A 9,877-nucleotide genomic window follows, 5' to 3' on the forward strand; every position below is an offset into this window, starting at 1 on the left:
TATAAGTTAAAGTTATTCAATATCACTTTTAGCCACAGAAGGAAAAAATCTGTTAAAACACCTAATATAGTTTAGTTAAGTATATAAATTGATGAATGGATATAATAAGGAGTGAATGTATAAAATTAAGGACATAATTGAAAAGAAATGGCTGATTATAACATAAGGGTTTGATAGCGAACAAAACTTTATTGTATGATTTTGGGACATAGAATTCAAATATGTTATTTATTTTGAGACCACTTGAATTGTTCTGATGTTTCTAAACTTACAAAAAGTATCAGGAAAGCCGCGCAATATAAAAGAGTTGTCTTGGATAGAGTGCTCGATTCCGGTTCACACTCCAGCAATCATTGGTCAATATGAATTTGGTTCCCAGCTTGTACAGAATTCAGTGATGACATAAAGTACCCTCAGCGGTAGACAGATCTTGGGCTATAATCAACTTACTGTCTAGTCAACCGTATGGGATTTTGGTGGTTTTTTCCTCCGTGCAACAAAAATACGGAAAAATACACAAAGATTAGTTTATCGTAATGCCTGATCCAAGAGCTCCTTAGATGTCTAAATTATATTCAAAATTAAAAGGCTGTGAAGTTGAGCAATGATTGTTAAACATTATTATTTTTTCAGCTATACCTATTCGGTAGAATAAAATTTATTACAAAACTCATATACATGCCATTAGAATTACCACATTTTAAAAAAAAAATAATTATAAAACCATTATGTTTTAGAAAAATAACAAATATTTAGGAACCTCAAACATAAATTAATTCCTATTCCTTGACTTTTTAATTAAAAAAGTAAAGCATTCTTGCAACAGCCCATTGCGGGCCAGGTGGTTCACGGAAGCTAAGGATTCACAGTTTTGTGAGCAATGACGCGATTGAAGCAATGTGGTCAGTACTGCGCACAGACTGCCTTTACTTTCCCGACAAGTTAGCACCCATCAATCTGTAGCTATTTGGGCTTCAAGCTGCCACTAGGGATCAAATGAATTTGATCACTGATTTTGTAAGTATTCTATTTAAATTACCACGAAAATTCATACTAATTAAATTCCATAACTTTTCCCTGTTTTATAGCTACCAGTAACATTTTATGCCAGGTATGAAAGAAAGAAAAATATTTCAATTATAGAGTGATTCAGTGGTTTAACAAGTAAGTAACCACAATTCTTTTCATTCAAGATGTTAGCAAGCAGAGAACATTTTTTGTAATCTTATTTACTATACACTCAATACTTCTGCTTAAAATAGACCGTAATACAAGCGGACATCGAATTTCATGGGGTTGCAATATATTGTTCCGTTATTAGCATCAGGTGCATAACATAACATTTGCCTAGGGGATAACATTACATACAGAACAGAAGGTATTCATGAAAAGCATGTTTTGTGTTAAATATAACCAGAATACAAGTGAACTTAAAATGAATAGTTTTGCAATATTTGACACTGTTTTCAAGCATGTGAGAAAGGCACCAGTAATAAAAATGAGCCAAAAAAAGGTTGAGGACAGAATCACTAACTGAGTGCAGAGGCACAATAATTCAGTTTTAACTTTTAAGCTATACGAATATAGAACAGAAAGTTTTACTATAAGGAAGACAAAGTTTCGATATTAATTTTATGAGGAGAAAATTTTATTGAAAAAGTTCAAAGGAAATTTATAAGGAAAGACGTCAAGCTTAATACCACAACGGCTAAAACAAACTACAGTAGACAACCGACTATCCAGTCCACTGTGACAGCAAAGTAAGCTGGATAAGGCAAAGTTCGACTTTCTACCCATTATCTCATGCAATCAAAACGATTACGATTAATGATTACAATGCAAAAAAAATAAAATTATTACAGCAAAATTACTCAAATTCCATTAATAAACTACACAAATGTGAAAATTTATGACAAGGAAGAATCAAAATACACTCTATAACAAAAAAATCGACGCACCAAGAAGCAATCATCCGATTGCTTTGATCGAGCCAGATTACAGTGGTGCATGGCTCGATCAGGCTGGAATGATGCCGACTGGGGACGTATAGTCTTTAGCGACGAATCCCGCTTCCAACTGTGTCCTGACGATCATCGAAGACGTGTTTGGAGACACACAGAGCAGAGGGGGGATCCTGCCTTCACTATTGCACGTCACACCGGCCCTCAACAAGGCATTATGGTCTGGGGTGCCATTTCCTTTGACAGTCGGACCCCTTTGGTTGTCATTAGAGGTACACTTACTGCACAGCGGTAAGTTCTAAGACCTGTTTTGCTACCGTTCCTTTTGCAGCGCCCTGGGCTGGTTTTTCAGCAGGACAATGCCAGACCACATACGGCACGTGTTGCTATGAACTGTCTGCAAGCCTGTCAAACTCTTCCTTGGCCTGCCAGATCACCAGATCTCTCTCCCATCGAGCATGCCTGGGATATGGTGGGAAGGCGATTGCATCTCGCACGGAATGTTGATGACCTCGCTCGACAATTGGATCGAATTTGGCAGGAAATACCGCAAGAAACCACCCGGTAGCTTTATCGGTCTATGCCTTGCCGTGTGACAGCTTGTATCCAGGCTAGATGCGGGTCAACACCTTATTGAACTTGTTACTGTAACTCTGCAATAAATTATTGAATTGTTCTGAAATTTTAATCATTTACTATTCCGTACATTGTCTTCCTATCCACCAATTTTCGTTTCAATCGGACAACTCCTTCTTGGTGCGTCGATTTTTTTGTTATAGAGTGTATACATAGGATTACTTAAGCTTTACTCATTTTCCCCTTATTTACCCTAGCAGAAAGTTTCTACATTAAAATTTTTTATATGACTGGACAGTCAGTAGCCAAATAATTGGAAGCCTATTGTATGTTGCGTTAAAGATGAATATCTCAATTATTTTAGACAGTCTGATCAAACAGAGCTATTAAAGTATCCGACTGAGTGAAAATATAATTTTTTTATCATTTATACTTGAAATTCTGTTCATTAACCTTCCATATCTTAATTTTTTGTTCTCTGATCTTTAGAATCAAAGTTATGGCTGTTTCTTCGCATGCTGACATAGATGAAACAGCATAGAAATCAAATACATTAAATGCACTTTCAGAAAAAGGATTTTTAAAAAAATATCTTCAAGCTAACACACATCACAAGAAAAGTTTCAAATAGAATTCTTCGTAACTTTGTACGTAGAATTTAAAACTAGCAACAACAAAATTATTATTAAATGACCATTTTCAGGTTAAATAAGGCATTTTTGAATATCCGCTAAACACTAAAAATATTCTATCACACAAGATGAAAAATCATTTGAGGATTTTATTTAGAACATAATCAACTATGTTTTGAAGCATTGTTAAAAATAAGTGCATATACAACTAAGTTAGGGTAGTCATGCATAAAAGGAAATTCTGCATTGCTCTTATCCTGTAGTTCAAAACATGTGTGCTATAACCATAAACACTCATGAAAAATTGCAGACAATTATTTTAAAAACATGAGATAGTGTTTAAGGTTTTGTAATATGTCAAAAACCTGATTATGAGATAAACGCATTTGAAGACTTAAAATCACTAGTACTATATCCACCATTATCACCTTCCACCAAAATTGGTATAACTTTGTAAGTAATTAGAGTACAGACAAAAGTAAAGTATGTTTAGAAAGCTAAGAGTTCAGGGATTCAAAATTTATAATAAACTTAATTTTGAAAATTTTGTTCAAAATAATGTTATTACACCTGAAATGTTATTTCATTCAACTTTTATTTTTACCAATAAATTTAATAAAAAATCTGTGTCAAAGGTTTAAACATTTTCACACTTTTGTATTAATTTAGGTCAAAATAAGTGAGAAAGCTATGCTTTGAATAAAAAGCTAAGCTCTAAGAGAGAATTTATTATTTTCATTGTACTTTAATTACAAATATTTAGAATTTTTCTTTCAAAAATTAATATTGAACCATATATTTAGTTCTATTTTATTATACGTTTAAAAATTTTTTAAAGATTTCAGTTTAAAACAGTAGTAATCTTCATCGATCTAAGAAGAAAAAAATTTTTATTTATAGATAACAATTTATTGTAGAGCTGTTAGCAGGGCATAAAAAAATTTCAGCTTTCACCTTCAAATTTGCTCTTATTAAAAAATAATAATAATAAATAAATAAAATAAACATTTTATGAATTTTTAATATTTACATTAGATTTGCAAATTTAGGTTCACTGTTAACTAAAAATGAAACAAAAATTTTAATTAGAAGCAACTTTGAACCAAAAACCAAAAAAAAAAAAACATTTGCCATGCTCAGTCGGACAAAATCTGCTGCAAAAAGGAACAAAAATGATCCCTGAATCATTCTAGAAGCAAAGAAAATAAGTTCAAGTTTATACCAATCTGAGTCAAGTCTATCCTTCATACTGCCATCTTTTATGGCAGTGCAGACACAGAAATTTTCCTAAGAACTAATATTTTAGATAAGGAAAAAAAAAAAAAAAACATCTAACTTACAGTTGAAAAATCTTGACTTAATATGTTTTACTTATAAGTAGAAACTTTTTATCATTAAAACTTAAACTACTTAGCTATTAGCAATTTTGAAAATAGCAATTTTTCATAGGATTACCAAGATTAATTTAGATCAAAAATGTTTCGCCAATAATATTAGTGATTATAAACTTAGACAGCGGATTAGCAAGTACAGTTAGAACAGACAGTTACCGGAGATATCTGCAGGACGTGAACTTGGAGATAAAAAGTTATTCACTCTAAAATATTTAGAAACAAACAATGTAAAGCTTGAAATCTTCCGCAACAAAGGAAAGTATTTGGCAGTCTTAGTTAACCTAGGATCTGTGGCCTTTTTCTTTTATTCCCATTTCACACGCAAGTCTTTGTTAATAGTATAGCATACTACATCCTTGAAAAAATAATCTAGACCAAGGGTCTGTCTAGGTTTTTCTGAGAGGTACCTATTTTGTGAAAATTTAAACATAATTTGTGAAAAATTAAAAATTATATTAAAAAATCAACACAAAAACATAGTAAAAATAAAAATTTATCGTTCCTTAAGAATACAAAAATAAAATTTTAAGAAAAAGTATTTAGTTTGTGAAACTACCATTTTTCTTAAAGTTGAATTTGTGAAACTACCGTTTTTTCTAAAATTGAATTCGTGAAGGTACTGTACGGTAGTAAATTTGGCCTGTACAGACCCCTGTAGACAGTAGATTTTTGAAGTAAACACAGTTAAATAACATAGACTATCGACACATGTGCGCAGATAAATTGGCACAGATGCTCAAATTCTGCAGACATTTTTTATAATTAATTACTTCAATAAAAAAATCTGTACATTTAAGCAAAAACTAATGATAATTCAGGTACATGGAAAACAACTATCACTGCCTTCATTAAATCAATAAAAAGGGAAAATGACCAATGCAATTCCTTGTCTAAAATTGTACAAATAACAAAAATACTGGAAGTTAAAAAAAAAAATCTGTTTTAAAATGAATTTTTGCTGATTTTAGAACAAAAACATTCTTTTATCAATGAATATTAAATAGCCATTCCCACTTTAAATGAAAAGTCACATTTATATACAAACATTCATGTTTTCATTGATATGCATTTTAAAAAGATGTATTTCATAGATTAACATGTCCAGCATGAAGACATGGAAAATTTAGAGATTTTGCAAGCTCGTATACACAGTGCAAAATTAATAAAATAAAAAAAAGAGAGAGAGACTTCTGAAATTTTGCATCTTTGTTGATTTTTTATCCCAACCTTATTTTGAATATAAAAGATGTTAGATAAGAGAACTAAATCTACTCAATTATTCAATACAAAACAATATTTTTTGTTTAAAAAATATATTTCATTTAAAAATTTGATTTGATTTAAGAATTAAGTTGAAGAAAAATATACATTGGCATAAACTTTAAATGGGTATTCATGACATCTAAAAGCAGACGGAAATGACTGGAAAATAAGAGTAAAGATACATTTTTGTGTATAAAAAATAACAAAGGAGGTTCAAAGAAAACAGGATTTTCTCAGCAAATTATTAGCATTTATGATTATCACGAAAAAATAATACAATAATATGGAATATCACGATTAAAACGAAAAAATAATTACTGGAGTTCTGAAAAATTAAAAAAGATCCTTAACCCTGATAGATTTTTGTTACAAGACAATGCTAGTCAATCCTCACCAAATTTAGCCCGGGTTTAGCAGGAGCCTAAATTTTGAGGGGAACGAAATAAAATTTTACAATAATAGTTCGTAAAATTTCACACGTAAAAAAATAATTCTTAAATATACTAAATGCTAACAAAAAGACTTTACAAAAGATTAAATAATTGCAGGGACTTTAAGAGATCTCAAATCATTGAAAGGGACATAAACCTACAGTCCTCTCTACTAACGTATAAAACTTTGATAAAATGAACACAATATCTCGTATAAAAGCTTTCTTTATAATTCATATGCTTTTTATTTAATAATATAATATATTATTTAATTAATTTATTATTTAACTCGATCAATTAGTGTAAACTCTTTTGTCAACACAAATTCTCACAAAAATATTTGAAAAATCACTGATTTTTTTTAAAAGTGGTTTAATTTTTATAAAACTCTGAATTGATATTTATATATACCACCAATATATATTTCTTTACACTTAGCAGATTTGAAAAGATATAAAACTATTTATTGATTTACCAAATTCTCTGTTGCCAGCAAATTTTGCAGTAAATAATTGCAGGACAACATATAGAAATTCAGGACCTATTTTTTTATAACAAATTTATAATAAAAGTTTCTGTTCCATACAAGGCCGTCTTAATAGCATTGAGGGCCCCCGGGCACAAAAATGCTTTCAACCCCTATAACATACCATAATGTTTCAAAACGAGCTAAAACACATCATGTACATAAAATAAACCATTTTTAAGATATGATGCTAGAATTTTTAACAAATTTAAACACATTTTTGATTGCCTCCCAAACTCAAACAAAGCATATTTAAACTATACATAATTTTAAAAAAAAATATTAAATAAAATAAAGAAACATTTGAGATGCTAACCAGCTGTTCTGTAATCCTCAAATAATAAAACAATTTTCCGAAACCTTGGAAGTTAATTAAAATAATTAAACTAAATAAACATAAAGGCATAACAAATTTAAAAAAATTCAAAAGGTATGAATTATTTTGTAAAACTAAACAGTTATTGAAATATCTTTCAATGCCCCAGTACTAAAAATTTTAATTGGAATGTAGAAAAATAAATTTCGCTTCCCTTTTTAAGTTTTTTTGATGATAAACTATTTAAATTATTGGTGTTTGCACTATTTTTAGGAAAAAAAATGCACACATTATACAGCAGAATATATTTATTTTAAAAACATATATAAGGTTCTATTATTCTTAACTTTCTTTAATACAATTTATTAAAAGTTAGATTCTCAAGGGCCCCCTGAGTGCCTGGGGCTCTCGGACACTGTCTGGGTGTATCCTCACACTTGCAGACAAACTACAAAATGGCTGGATGATAATGGAATAAATATCTCAAAGTGGCATGCTTCATTTCCTGATCTTAATCTTACAGAGAAATTACTGGAGTACAATGAAAAATTAACTTGGAATTAAAATGTAGGAGACAAAATAACTTTCGAGACTCTCAAGTTGCTTCCAGAATCTGTACAGCGACAGCCTCAAATCTCTATTGATACTAAAGGAGCAATTTATACATATAATGTTGTATAAACGTAAAACATCTTGAAATAAGTTTTAATATCCGACATTTCTATTATTTAATTAGTTAAATAAAGCATGTTTTAAAAGTCTAAAAAATTTTATCGGTATTTCATATATATAAAGGTTTACCTGTGGGTGAAAATAAGCTATACCTTTAAGTTTTATCCCTGATGAGGTTTATTTTATTTATACGCTCCTAATCTGCCACAAATTGGGCAACACCAAAACTTGACGACTCTTTTTGTATAGATACCATATTTTATAGTCTAAATAATTTCTATTACCATAAGCTTAGCAAATCAAATTATTTAAATATACCTTAAAAAACCATATTTTAAACAAGTAGGTATACATTTAATAAATGTTGGATGAAAAAACAAATCTAAATAGCAATTACCTGAATTCAGTTGACAACAATCACTTTGCTTCAATTAAAAGTTACAAATAAACAGCAAGTGATATAGTTCTCTAAATTCATCATGTTATTAACATCGTTTTTAATTAAAAGCACATTGTTTCGTTTTCTCTAACTATATTACAAAAAAATACGGATTTTTTTTGTTTACGCAGCGTAAAATATCAATCAAAATATCACACGTTAAAAAAACATAAACAAAATTCATGTAAGCCAAGCTAAGTAGTTATTTGTTTCCTGCTGCCTATTTCTGTAAACATCAGTTATCACTGAGTTATAAGCAACATAAGTTTATTAACGAAATATAGATAACGCTGCAAGCAGCAGCAGGAAACATCATTATTTAAATGATTAAAACTCGTATAACCGAACGGTTAGCTACATCCTATTTATTTTTGCATCAGTAATTGAAAAAGCGAGCCATCTAATATTATTATATTTGTAGTGTTTACAATATAACAGTTCCGCAGTGGACTGATCATAAATGCACGGTATCCAGTAGAACATCAAAGTAAAGCAGCACAGACTGCGGTTAGTAAGTGGGTGGATGACCACTTTGAATGAAATGGACAGAACGATATTTTGTTTGAAAATTGGGGGGAGATTTTATAGCTATTTTAGGTACTAGTCAATTTTCTTGCTATCTATAATGAGGTGAAAAATTTAAATACCTCCATAAAGTTTGGTTCTTCATTACTGGAAAAGTGAAGCAGAGGGGACCCCCAAAGAAGTTTGAGCCCCGGGGCCCCAATTAGCGTAAGTCGCGTCCTGGATGGGCGCATACGTTACTACTCAATACAAGGTTGACAAAATGGCAGAGGCAGCTTAAAGACGATCTTGAGCAATACTATCAAAACGATGCTGAAAAGAAGACAGTGAAGAGGCACTGCAAGGGAATCTCGGGGTGGCGTCACAGTGCCAATAATGGTTTAAATGGATGGTGTTTTCAGTAGAAAGGTAAACAATAACAATCTCGAGCTGTATGCCTGCTCTAGTTCCGGTTAGAAAGTTTGCAGCTGCTTACTGCATGTTATTCTATTTTCAAATGGATAATTTTGTTATCAATAAAAGAAATAAATTAGATAATTTCTAAGCTCAAATCTGCTGTATTTCATAAGATATTAATGTTATTATGTAATTCTGGTGAGTTTGGAGTAAAAATTTGCTTTAGTTATTTAGAGATATATCGTTAAAAAAGGTGACATGGTTGCTAGATTTTGAATAACTCGCTTTTTTGCAGTCTTGATATGGCCTCTTTCCATAAGCTTATTACTGTTTGTTCTTGTTGCAAGCTGTGCACCATCTTGCGTTACTGTTAACATTTTTAGCATTGTAAACACAAGTAGAAAGTAATCAAACGCATTGATTGCAAGACTCTCAAAACACAATGATGCCAAATGGCTCTAAAATACAACGGAAACAATAACCCGGAAATTTAGGCGGTGCCGAGCTTGCAGCGTTCCCTAGTGTAGAAAACATCATCTCATCAAAACATCATTTAAAAAAAAAAGAATTCTTCATCTCTGTAATTTGTTTTAAATTAAAAAAAAAATGGTACGCTATTTTCGTCAAAATATTTAGCCATATGAAATTTACAGATAGAGAATTTTTTTTTCTTCAAATAAATATAAATTTTGCCATAAGTATCTGAGAAAACTCTTTGCAATTCTACAAGTTGAAGTATAAATCAA

At 30.6% G+C, this 9,877-nt stretch overlaps 1 protein-coding gene across 2 annotated transcripts in view; it reads right to left on the reverse strand.

Moving 5' to 3' along the window:
• LOC107448003 (uncharacterized) overlaps positions 1-8,425 on the reverse strand; it is a 50,607-nt gene extending 42,182 nt beyond the window's left edge. Inside the window, exon 1 of one of the 2 annotated variants that reach the window (XM_087169227.1) lies at positions 8,169-8,425. The gene's annotated coding sequence lies outside the window, so the exon portion shown is untranslated. Of the gene's footprint in view, positions 1-4,719; positions 4,838-8,168 lie in introns of those variants that run through there. The other variant, XM_087169228.1, reaches the window with a different exon arrangement.
• Positions 8,426-9,877: the final 1,452 nt, after the last annotated feature.

The sequence above is a fragment of the Parasteatoda tepidariorum genome, chromosome 8, assembly GCF_982258835.1.
Source record: "Parasteatoda tepidariorum strain Cologne lab strain chromosome 8, Ptep-v5.0, whole genome shotgun sequence".
Classification (NCBI taxonomy): Eukaryota; Metazoa; Arthropoda; class Arachnida; order Araneae; family Theridiidae; genus Parasteatoda; species Parasteatoda tepidariorum.